We start from the raw sequence: 9,973 nt of genomic DNA on the forward strand, positions 1-9,973 counted from the left end.
AATTTTCGTAGTTTTCGTAGTCTTCACTGTCGTTTTTTGCTGCCTCGATTTGCTGGTTCATATGGGACGACCAGTCACGAGAACTAATTATTTGGCCTTTGATTGCCTGATGGCACAGCACTGATGCCGGGATATTATAATGATTCTGTTCTGTCTGCATATGTATTTTGTTTAGTGCGAAAGTTATAGCCTATATATAGCATATGGATTTTGCCGATTTCTGGATTCCATCTTCCTAACCGAGTGTTGCTATGGCAACAACCAAGCCTAGCTTCGCCATACATGGTTATACTATGATTGTTATGAGTATCATGAAAAATTTCAAGGTCAAAGCTGTAATAGGTCTAACGTTAAATAACCTGCATGGAGCACGAAGCCTGGACATGCCTGAACACGCAGTGTCTTACGTCTTTCCAAGACGAAGTGAGCGTGTTAGGCTTAGCTAAGCCCAAATGTATGTAATGTGGTATTACAGTGGTATACGTTGTCTTAAAACACATTGGCCATAATTATATCTTTCTAGGCTTGGTTCGCCTTGATTAAATAGATTTTAACTCATCTATTAAGCTGGTCAACGTTTTCACTTAAAAGCATGACCTTTTGATGAAACTATGTTGGACATTGCATTTGCCTTAAGCTTATTGCAAACTGTATAACAAAAAAAAAAAATCAGGGCAGTTCTCAGTCCGTCCTTAACCTCTGTTTACCGATTAGTATTGCAAAAAGAAAACTCCGAGATAGCATCTGGATTGTCAGACCACGAAACTGTACTACACATTGCTCCAGATGTTCTCTTAGATAACAAACCTAAACATTCGTCTTACCCACTTCCGTATGCTGCCGATGACGCTTCAATTATTGACATACTTTCATTTGAATGCTTTTTCAAGTAGCACGCGGGAGATGTACTTTCACTTTGGAGCGGGTCTAAAAAATTAGTGAAAGAATGCATTGACCGTTCTGTCCAACTGGTAATGAAAAACAAAAAATGGCAAGAACGCTAGGTCTCTCCGGAGACATTAAGGCTCCAAAGTCAATTCAACTGCTTAAGAAAACATTAAAAATCCAGGGCGGGCAGTCGTTCCAACAACAACAACAAAAAAAAAGGGGGGGTTAGCGTTTTATCACTGTTCAAAATCGAGTAAGTGCCGATAAACAACGCTTTTGTGGTCAATCTCTACCAAGGTACAGAAAATTTTTAAGATTCTAATTCCCTGTCCTATCAATTTGATATACTTAATGATGGTAAAGCAGTTCACTATGACAAAAAAAAAATAATCTAGCAGAGGCATTTACTAAGCACTTTAAGCCCATCTTTACCGATGATACTGGCGTAATGCCGCCTTTTGAATTGCTTACGCTGCTCGTGCTCGATATTCGAATAAAAGAACTAGGCATACTAAACATACTTTTAAATATAGAGGTTAAAAAGTCTTCTGGACCAGACCGCATTCCAAATACACTTTTGAGACGGTATACCACTAATGGGGTGGGCAAAGTACCCTGGCGTACTGTTCATATTATTGTGCGAGGGGCATGTGGGACAAGCACTGATAGACTGGAGGACTGCCACAGTGAAGCCACTACATAAAGCATTGCAAAAAAAAAGCATTGCATTCAGAAGTACCGCTTAATTTCTTGAACACATACTATGTGCAAACTTTCGAAACATGGAACCCATAGCCATGACTTAGAATTCTTGGGAAAATATGATATACTAACAAACCATCAGCAGGATTTCAGAAAATGCTATCTGTACACAAGAACCAACTGGTTCTAACAGTGCATGACTTCTCCAGAGCAGTTAAAGTTGGAAGACAAATAGATGCTATATTTGTGAACTTTTCCAAGGATTTCGGTAAGGCTCTTACACACAAAAAATAAACTACTTCATGAACTGAGCTGGATACTGAAAACCCCTCGACTAATTTCTTGTTTTTAAAGTTTGCATTGAGAACGACTTTATTAGTAGACTCTGGCGTTCCCCGGGGTTCGTTCATTCAACCTCTTCTGTTCTATTTGTTTATTAATTGTACGCTGAACGGTATTTCCGCTACGATTAAGCTTTATGCTGATGACTGTGCAATATACGTCAAAAAAGAGAACACCATATTTACTGGGAATTGCTAAACGATGCATTAGTTCAAGTCGTTGCCTGGTGCAAGCTTGGCAACTGTCTACTGATTCCCAGAAAACAGTTTTGTGTCCTCATATCACAAGCCTTTTACTAAAACATGTATCAATTAGATAAAAATGGTGCAAAGAAAATCAGATCGTTTTATTTTTGATAGTTTTGGACGGGCTTCAGAGACTGAACCAATAACAAAAGCGAACTTGCCATCATTCACACAAAGAAATCATGTATCGCGACTAAAATTCCTTCAACTGAATAACAATCACTGCAAACATATTTCCTGGAATTATTTTCTGGCTGTGCTTCTGAGCAGAGACATAGCCGCACAATAACCCCAATTAGAAAGCCAATTGTTTTCAGTGCTTGTTATTTCTTTCCACGAACCGTAACTGAGTGGAATCTTCTAACGACCACGCTCAAAATCATAACTGCTGGAATTGCTGCAGCCCAGAGAGAAAATAGCACAGCTCACTTGGCAGGTTAAAAATTAAACGAGGATGCCAGGGGCGTGATGTGATGGTGTTTTTGCTGGATAGGCCGTACAGTTGTGTGATTTGGGATTTTCCTCCAGCTAGCTTGTACGCCTATGCGAACTTGGGAGCACCATCATCTTCTTGGCTCCTGAAAGCTAAGAACCGTTTGTTTACTGTCATCGCCAGATAAGCGCGGTTAGTCGGTTGCCAATTTATAAGCGCAACAGTAGAACATCCATTCTTGCTGGTTGGTTGGTCATGTTGAGAAATATTCTCTGCGCATATATGTTATCCCTGTACAAGTACGGCTCCAACATCTCCACTTTAATTCCCAGTAAATAAACTGTTCATTTATCGGTAAATAACGTGGAAATATTGAGGCTGTGCTTTGAGACATCTTCACTAAAAGGGTATTACGCATTCCCGCCGCGGAGGTGTAGTGGTTATGGCGCTCGACTGCTGTGCCCAAGGACGCGGTGTCGAATCGCGGTCGCAGCGGCCTCTTTTCGGTGGAGGCGAAAAGCAGGGCGCCCGTGTACTGTGAGATGTCAGTGCACGTTAGAGAACCCCCATGTGGCCGAAATTTCCGGAATCCTCCACTGCGGCGTCTCTTACAGCCTTAGCTGCTTTTGGACGTTAAATCCCATAAACCAAACTAAAACGTTAACTCAAATGAGATATATAGCCAGCAAAGAAAAACATTAGCTGTGGTTTGACCAATGGCCATCCCGAGTAGAATTGCGGAAGCAATGAATTACGAAGATTTGCTCGCCTGAGGCCATCAGCCTCTGCTCGGCTCAACTTCTCCATGGCTGACTGCGCCGGTGCCACATATATACACCCCGCGCATACGCAGTGGCTCCGGCGTATCGTCACCGAATATTTAAAAAGCGTCGCCCTGTTGTGTCAAAGGTGCAAGTGGACCGCGAGGCCGACCTTCGTAGGTCGCGCCACACTACACATATGCCGCACGCGTAGCACTGTTCTCAAGCGTTCCTCGTAATAAAGAGGGTGGCAGTCGAAGACTCATTTGGCCCGTAGACGTGGAGAGAATGAATAGGGGGCCCGTGCGAAGGAGCTCCGCGAGCTCCTTCGGCATGCTGCCCCGTGTTCTCTCCCGATTAGATAAGTGGCGTCGGATGACGCGTGACGCGCTGTTCAGCTCCGGCGGCCGATAGCGGACGATACGAGGTCCTGTACTGGGCCGACCATTTTTCCTTTTTCTTTTTAGCTTCGTCATGCAGGTCCCGGTGCCTTGGCGGCCTCGCGGGCGACCTCTTCTGTAATGTGAACAGCAATGCTTTATCTTGCTTGCCTCCTGGCAAAAAGTTTAGGGACCATGGAAACTGTAACCACAATAAAAGAGCAACGTACACCAAAGATGGAAGACGTAAGGGCCATTTTTTTTAACCTACACCAGCTACACCAGTGCAGCAAAAATTTATTGTAGGTTTAGGAGATTTCCTACACTGGTGTGGCTGGTGTAGGTTAAACAAACGGCCTTGTAGGTTTCATCCAGGTCTGCTTAGGCGCGAAGCCTGAATTTCGCATTTTCGCGAATAGTATACAGAGAGGTCCCTTTTCCGGGGTTCATGCTTGTTGAGCAAAAAATAAATAAGTAAAAGTTAATTTCTTTTTAACTTTTCACGATTTTAACACATTTTTGTGCGCAGTGGTGTACAAAGTCGGACGGATGAATGTGTCAGTACACTGGGCGTAATTCGGTGTATGCATAATGCACCTTTATATAGCAGCTTCGACTCCGTGAATCATCACCAGCGCACTTCTGTCTCTTCGGCTTCCCACGAATGGCAACACCAGTTTCACAATACATGTGGCAATACTTCGAATAAAGGAGTACTAGCGAACAGTTCAGTCTCGCAGAAACGACTGCACAAATCTATAGTGCATTCACACGAAGTTGGTTGCACGAGACACGCGCCGGCCAGACAAATAGAGCGTCGACGGCCATGTGCACCCGTCTCGGTCACGGGCGGTTCGGAGCTGTATAGCCTTCAAATCCTATGCGTGGAGTTCTGTTTCAGGGCCATGATACTTTTTTTTTTTCCTTCTGCTTCCTTCCAGCCACAGCCGTCATGTTACCGCGTGTCACCAGCTATGCTGCAGCTTCGTGTGGCAACTGTATTTTTTGTTTACATTTCTCGCCGCTCCCACGGGAAAGCCACTGCACTGCTGTATGGAGGGTACAGGTATTTCTATCTTCAGGGCGGCCATTACGTAGAGGCATTTATTCGAGGCCGTGCAGACTGTCTTGTGCTGAGTTATAGGTAGAAACATTGGGCATACTATTGTGCTAGAAGCAGACATTTTAGGGCTTCTGTAGCAACCCTTTCTCCGCCCGACACCCTCTTTTGCCGCCATGGCGTCGCGGGGAGATATTTCTAACGAGCTGAACGTGTTATCACCGCATGTTTTGCTGCGTGTATCAGCCCCAGTCGGAAAAAAAAAAAATACAGTAAATTTCTGCTGTTACGAAAGAATTTCTATGCGGTTTTTGACAGGAAACCTGTTGTGACAACAGAAAAGCATTACAGAACTACAGACAACAAAAATCTACGACAGAAAAAAAACTGCGGAACAACAAAGTACTACAGAACTCAAGAAAAATCTGACGTTTACGACAGAAGTACACAATATTTTGGTATTTTTGACAGTTCTGTAGTTGTTGTTTTTTTTCCGACTTGGGTGGAATATTTTTTTTTTCATGCTGGGCCACCTAGAAGTGGTGCACAGAACGTAGGAAATGCCTGATACAGCTTCGTTTCCATGTCACTAAAAAAAAAAAAAAAAAATGCAAAACTACTCTCTCTGTTCTTAGTCCGCACTAACGTCTTTAAGTGCAGGTTTTTTTCCTCATACCATTGAAGTTTTGTATTCTTTTTTGCCCGTCAACATCCGTTCATTATCATTAGAGTTATTCTTACAAGCCTGTTCGTAATCTTGTATGTTTGTTTTCTTTGTCGCTTCCCACTCCTGGAAAGCTTCGCCAGGCTGCTTGTATTTACAAATAAGTAAATTGATTGGGAGTAAGGTACATATTTGAGACGGCATTTAACCATATCTGGTGCGGAGCTGAGAAACTGCGGATTGGTTTTGAATTGCTATTCATTCGAGGAATTTTCCCCTTCTGTAGAAAATGTTTGGTCTCAAATTGGGGCTAAAAAAAAAAGGGAATCTTAATGAGGTAAAACAGGGAATTTTTTTTTTTTTTTTTTTTTTTTTCATGGCTCCAAATGCAGAGAAAATTATACGCTTGTCAAAGACATTCCGACACAAGACTCGTACGGTGGTCAAGGACTGAGCCACCACACCTTGCCGTTTTCTCCGACGCATGCGCTCGCAGTATCGCTGCTTCGTTTGATGAGTCGCTAACGTTACTGTATAATAAAACGAAAATATCTATAGCGGTTCGTACTCCGTCGCGCTCATCTAAGTAGCGCATTCTCACGCATGTGTTTGCGCTGAACGCGAGTAGTGCAGTGCAGTGGCGTGTTTCTTTTATTACCTTGCTGTATATATGAGCGACGTGCGACATGCTACATGTGGTAGGAATTTTAATCGCATTCTGGCGGCTCGGAGTTTTTTTTGAGCGACTTATTTGGGTTTCCAACTCCAGCTTTATTTGTTGTTTCTTCATTTGCCGGAAGTTTTGGAGCAAATGCGGTATACCCACGCTGCTACTAGCCTGATCCAGTTGTAAAAGTTGTGTCCTATAGATGCGAGTTCATGCTAGTAATTTGCGTGATTGCTTTCTTTGCTTTTATTGAGCCATTCGTTCTCATTCAGTAAAACTTTATTTTTGCTTTAAAGGGGGTTATAATGGCCAGTCTTTTCCGGCGGAGCGCAACAAATACGCAGCGTGCATGCGCAACGAGTTGTACCTGGCAAATTCCTTTACTTTGAAGTTCACTAATATCGATGAATTGCAATGATTAAAGAAAAAAAAAAGTACTTTAAGGCAACTCAAGGAAAACTACTGAAGAGAAAGAGTGCCTAAGGTAAAAATTGTTTTGTCTCGGACGAAAATGCAAAAGCGACGTGATCGCCGATGATTCTGAAAAAAAAAAAAAAAAAGAAAACAAGCATAATGAGCTAGCTTCTTAACCGTTGCCCAGCTCACCGTTGCCATATCTCCCGGTCATATATTAAAGCATTGAAGTCTTTCCCTTTTCAATCACTAACCTTTCCGATAATAATTACCGATTACAGTTACTTCATTTGACATGTGTCTGAATTCAATAACAGAATTACAGCCGATTGAAAGTAACTGAAAGTTTGTGGAGAAATAGCCACTGCTAGTTATATTTATTAATCTTTTATTAGCACAGCACAAATATACCCCGACGAGGATGAACTGGAGCGGCTTAGTAAGTTGCTGCGCATGCGTTGTTATTTTGCCTCCAGTTATAGTTTTTCTTTGAAATATTTTTTCTTTATTTTCATTGTTTCTTCACGGACACATCGGCAGCTACACTGAATGGCATTTATCGTTGTACGCGTGGGAGGAAAGCGCGCTAAATTAACGTACGAAAACCTTAAGCACCTCCTCGAAGTTACCAAAGCTCCGCGATTCGCTGCTGTACGCACCCTGTAGGGTCAAAACTCACTAAAGTGTAATTCATTCGTGCAGTCCTTATGAAATGCGAAGTGCTGAACACGCGTATGGTCAAATGAAGGCCGCTCGGGCTTGCATGGACACACTTCGTCGCGTGTGTGGCTTCGCTGCTCGACCGCTAGCTTAGCTAAAGCGCTGGAGAGTTCCATGCTACGCTTGTCACCGAGTTTAGGTTCTTGAAGTCCGGCGGCTTCAAAATATATATTTTCAGAAACAAGGAAATGTCTTCTGAGCTAAAAGATACTGGTTACCGCTAGATACAACTTGCTTTCGAGATACGCGTACATTATATGGTAATTGATAACTGGAAATAATAGTTGTGTTGCCCAGAACGTTACACCTTATAGCATGAGTGAATGCACTATAAAATTGGAAGAAAATGAGATTTATTACAAGTAATCAGGTTCTTCGATAACTGGAAATAATTGCGTTCCCCAGTACATTACACCTTATAGCATGAGTGATGCACTGTAACATTGAAAGAAAATGAGATTTATTACAAGTAATCAGGTTCTTATGACGTGACATCCGTGATGCAACATGAGATTTTCTTTTTCTTTTTTTTCTTTTTTTTTTTTTTTTTTTTTATTGAGCGGTCAGTGTTTCGTCTACATAAGTGCAAGTTGAGCGCCCGGTAGTGCCGTCGTCATTTCGAGGACGATAGGCATCTTTACAGGAAATGGCTTATCTTCGTCAAAACGCAACTTTGACGGTATACATGCGCGCATTATAGGTTAGGCGCAGAGCCGATCGCTCGTGATAAGGACGTTGGAAGCTCATATACTGCAAGTAAGACTTGTACAATTACTGAGTGTGGTTATCGTCGCATCGCCGTCGAAAATGGCACCGAGACGGGAATCTGCTTTCTCCCTTCCTTTTAATCTGCTGGACCAAAGTTAAACTTGAGTGGAGTAAAATAACAGTAAATTAGCACCATTAACACTTACCAACGTCCCATTCCCAGCCGCGTTTACATGCGCTGCCCGCTAGCAGCTGAAGGTTAACGAACGCTTTGCTTTTGATGACCTTGCCTTATCAGAGCAGCCGTGGACAGCGCCGAGGCTTGGCCTCGAAGCAAAGGACGAAGGCTCACAAATGAACGAAGCCTGCGCCTTGCTCGCCTTACTTACACGGCTGAAAAGTCAGCGCTGCTGTCGTAAGCAGTCGTAAGCATGGTCGTAAGCATGGCACTGGTGCACTCAGGGCCTCTTCTTATTACGATAGCACTGTTACCCATGCAAAGATATCTTGATGCGAAAGCGCGGACGCTGTTCTGCTGTTAGTTTGCAATATATCAATAGTCGTAAAATTAAATTATGTGACTCAGGGATTCGTGTATGCACCCTCGTTAACATCAGGTCCTCAGTTCGGCGCGAAACTCCAGCGCATGCACATTTTGTCTCCGCCGGTTTAACAATCAGCACTCATGGTGCTTGACAGCATCGTATAAGCGAACGGCGGTAATAAACTTATTCAAGTGCACGCGGATGAACTCCGCGGGAACGCAACATCTCCAAGCGTCCACGGTTATCTTCAGACGGGAGCGCAGACGAGACGTCTCTGGCACTTATCGTATCTGCCGCGCTAGCCGCACGCACAAGATGGGCGAGTCCGCGTAGTTGCAATAGTACGGTCGGCCTCGGCGCCAACGCCGGGGATTCGTGTCCGCAACGCTCAGCCGACAACAGGCTGCCCGCGGCTACACGCACCTCATCAAAATTCTTGGCGCGTGCGCATTGCCTTGGAAAAAATGCGCCAGGGTAAGAAGCTGCCTGGGCCGCGGACTTCCTTTACTCGGATTGATTATACTAAAATAAAAAGAAGATAACGGAGAGGGAGGGGGAGTCGCCCGCTGGCGTGCAGTAGTCACCTGCCATAGGTAAACCAATAGCATTTTCTTGGTGTAAGCAAACGATTATTGTTTCTTTTTCGATGTGAGCATTGAAGAGATTATACAGCGTGTTTTAGGTTTGCGGCTTTATCGCAAAAATAATAAAGCGAAACGTAGCGTGTCAGTACACATCGCAGCAGTTCAGTGATGCTATCGCTGCGCCAAAAGACTGGCTGATTATGACAAAATAGGAGTAGCCTGCGCCAAGTCTGCCACAAAATACCGCATGTAATATAGCTTCACGTTAGGGCGGCTAGTCTACTCACACGTGGCCCTGCCGGAAAGCCTAATCTCGTGCAGTTTTTCATGCAGCCACTATAGATATTAATGTGAGGATGGATGTTGACCGCGTCCCTTGTCGGTTCGCATGGGGAAAAGGGATGTTTCGTCACATCTTACTGTGATCAGCACGAGGTGTGATTAAGGGCAGGCACGGATCACCTGCGGCGCAAACATTTGCAATCGATGCGGGTGTTGGGTTTCGCTATCCTACTAGCGTTTTATTTGCCGCTGATGATGCATATCGTTATTTCAGTGTGCTCCAAAACGCTCACGTGCATCAGTTGCTGCTCCAAAGCGAATTGAACCATTCACAATATTGATCGCTGCATCGGTATAGCCTGTAGATCAAAAGCAACTCTTATGAAAAAAACAGTAAGCGAAAGTAATCCGTCTAACAATAGTATAAAACAAGCGCAGAAAAATCAGTTTGGAATTTTGGTTGCAATATGATCGACAATGGGTTAGCTAGCTACACAACGATTTGTCACATTATCGCAAAGTGCGGTGGTTACAAATATGCTTCATTGGCGGACAATCATAAAATGGTCGATCCTTGC

Source organism: Amblyomma maculatum, chromosome 1 (genome assembly GCF_055883805.1).
Source record: "Amblyomma maculatum isolate TAMU_Amacu chromosome 1, ASM5588380v1, whole genome shotgun sequence".
NCBI classification, from domain to species: Eukaryota; Metazoa; Arthropoda; class Arachnida; order Ixodida; family Ixodidae; genus Amblyomma; species Amblyomma maculatum.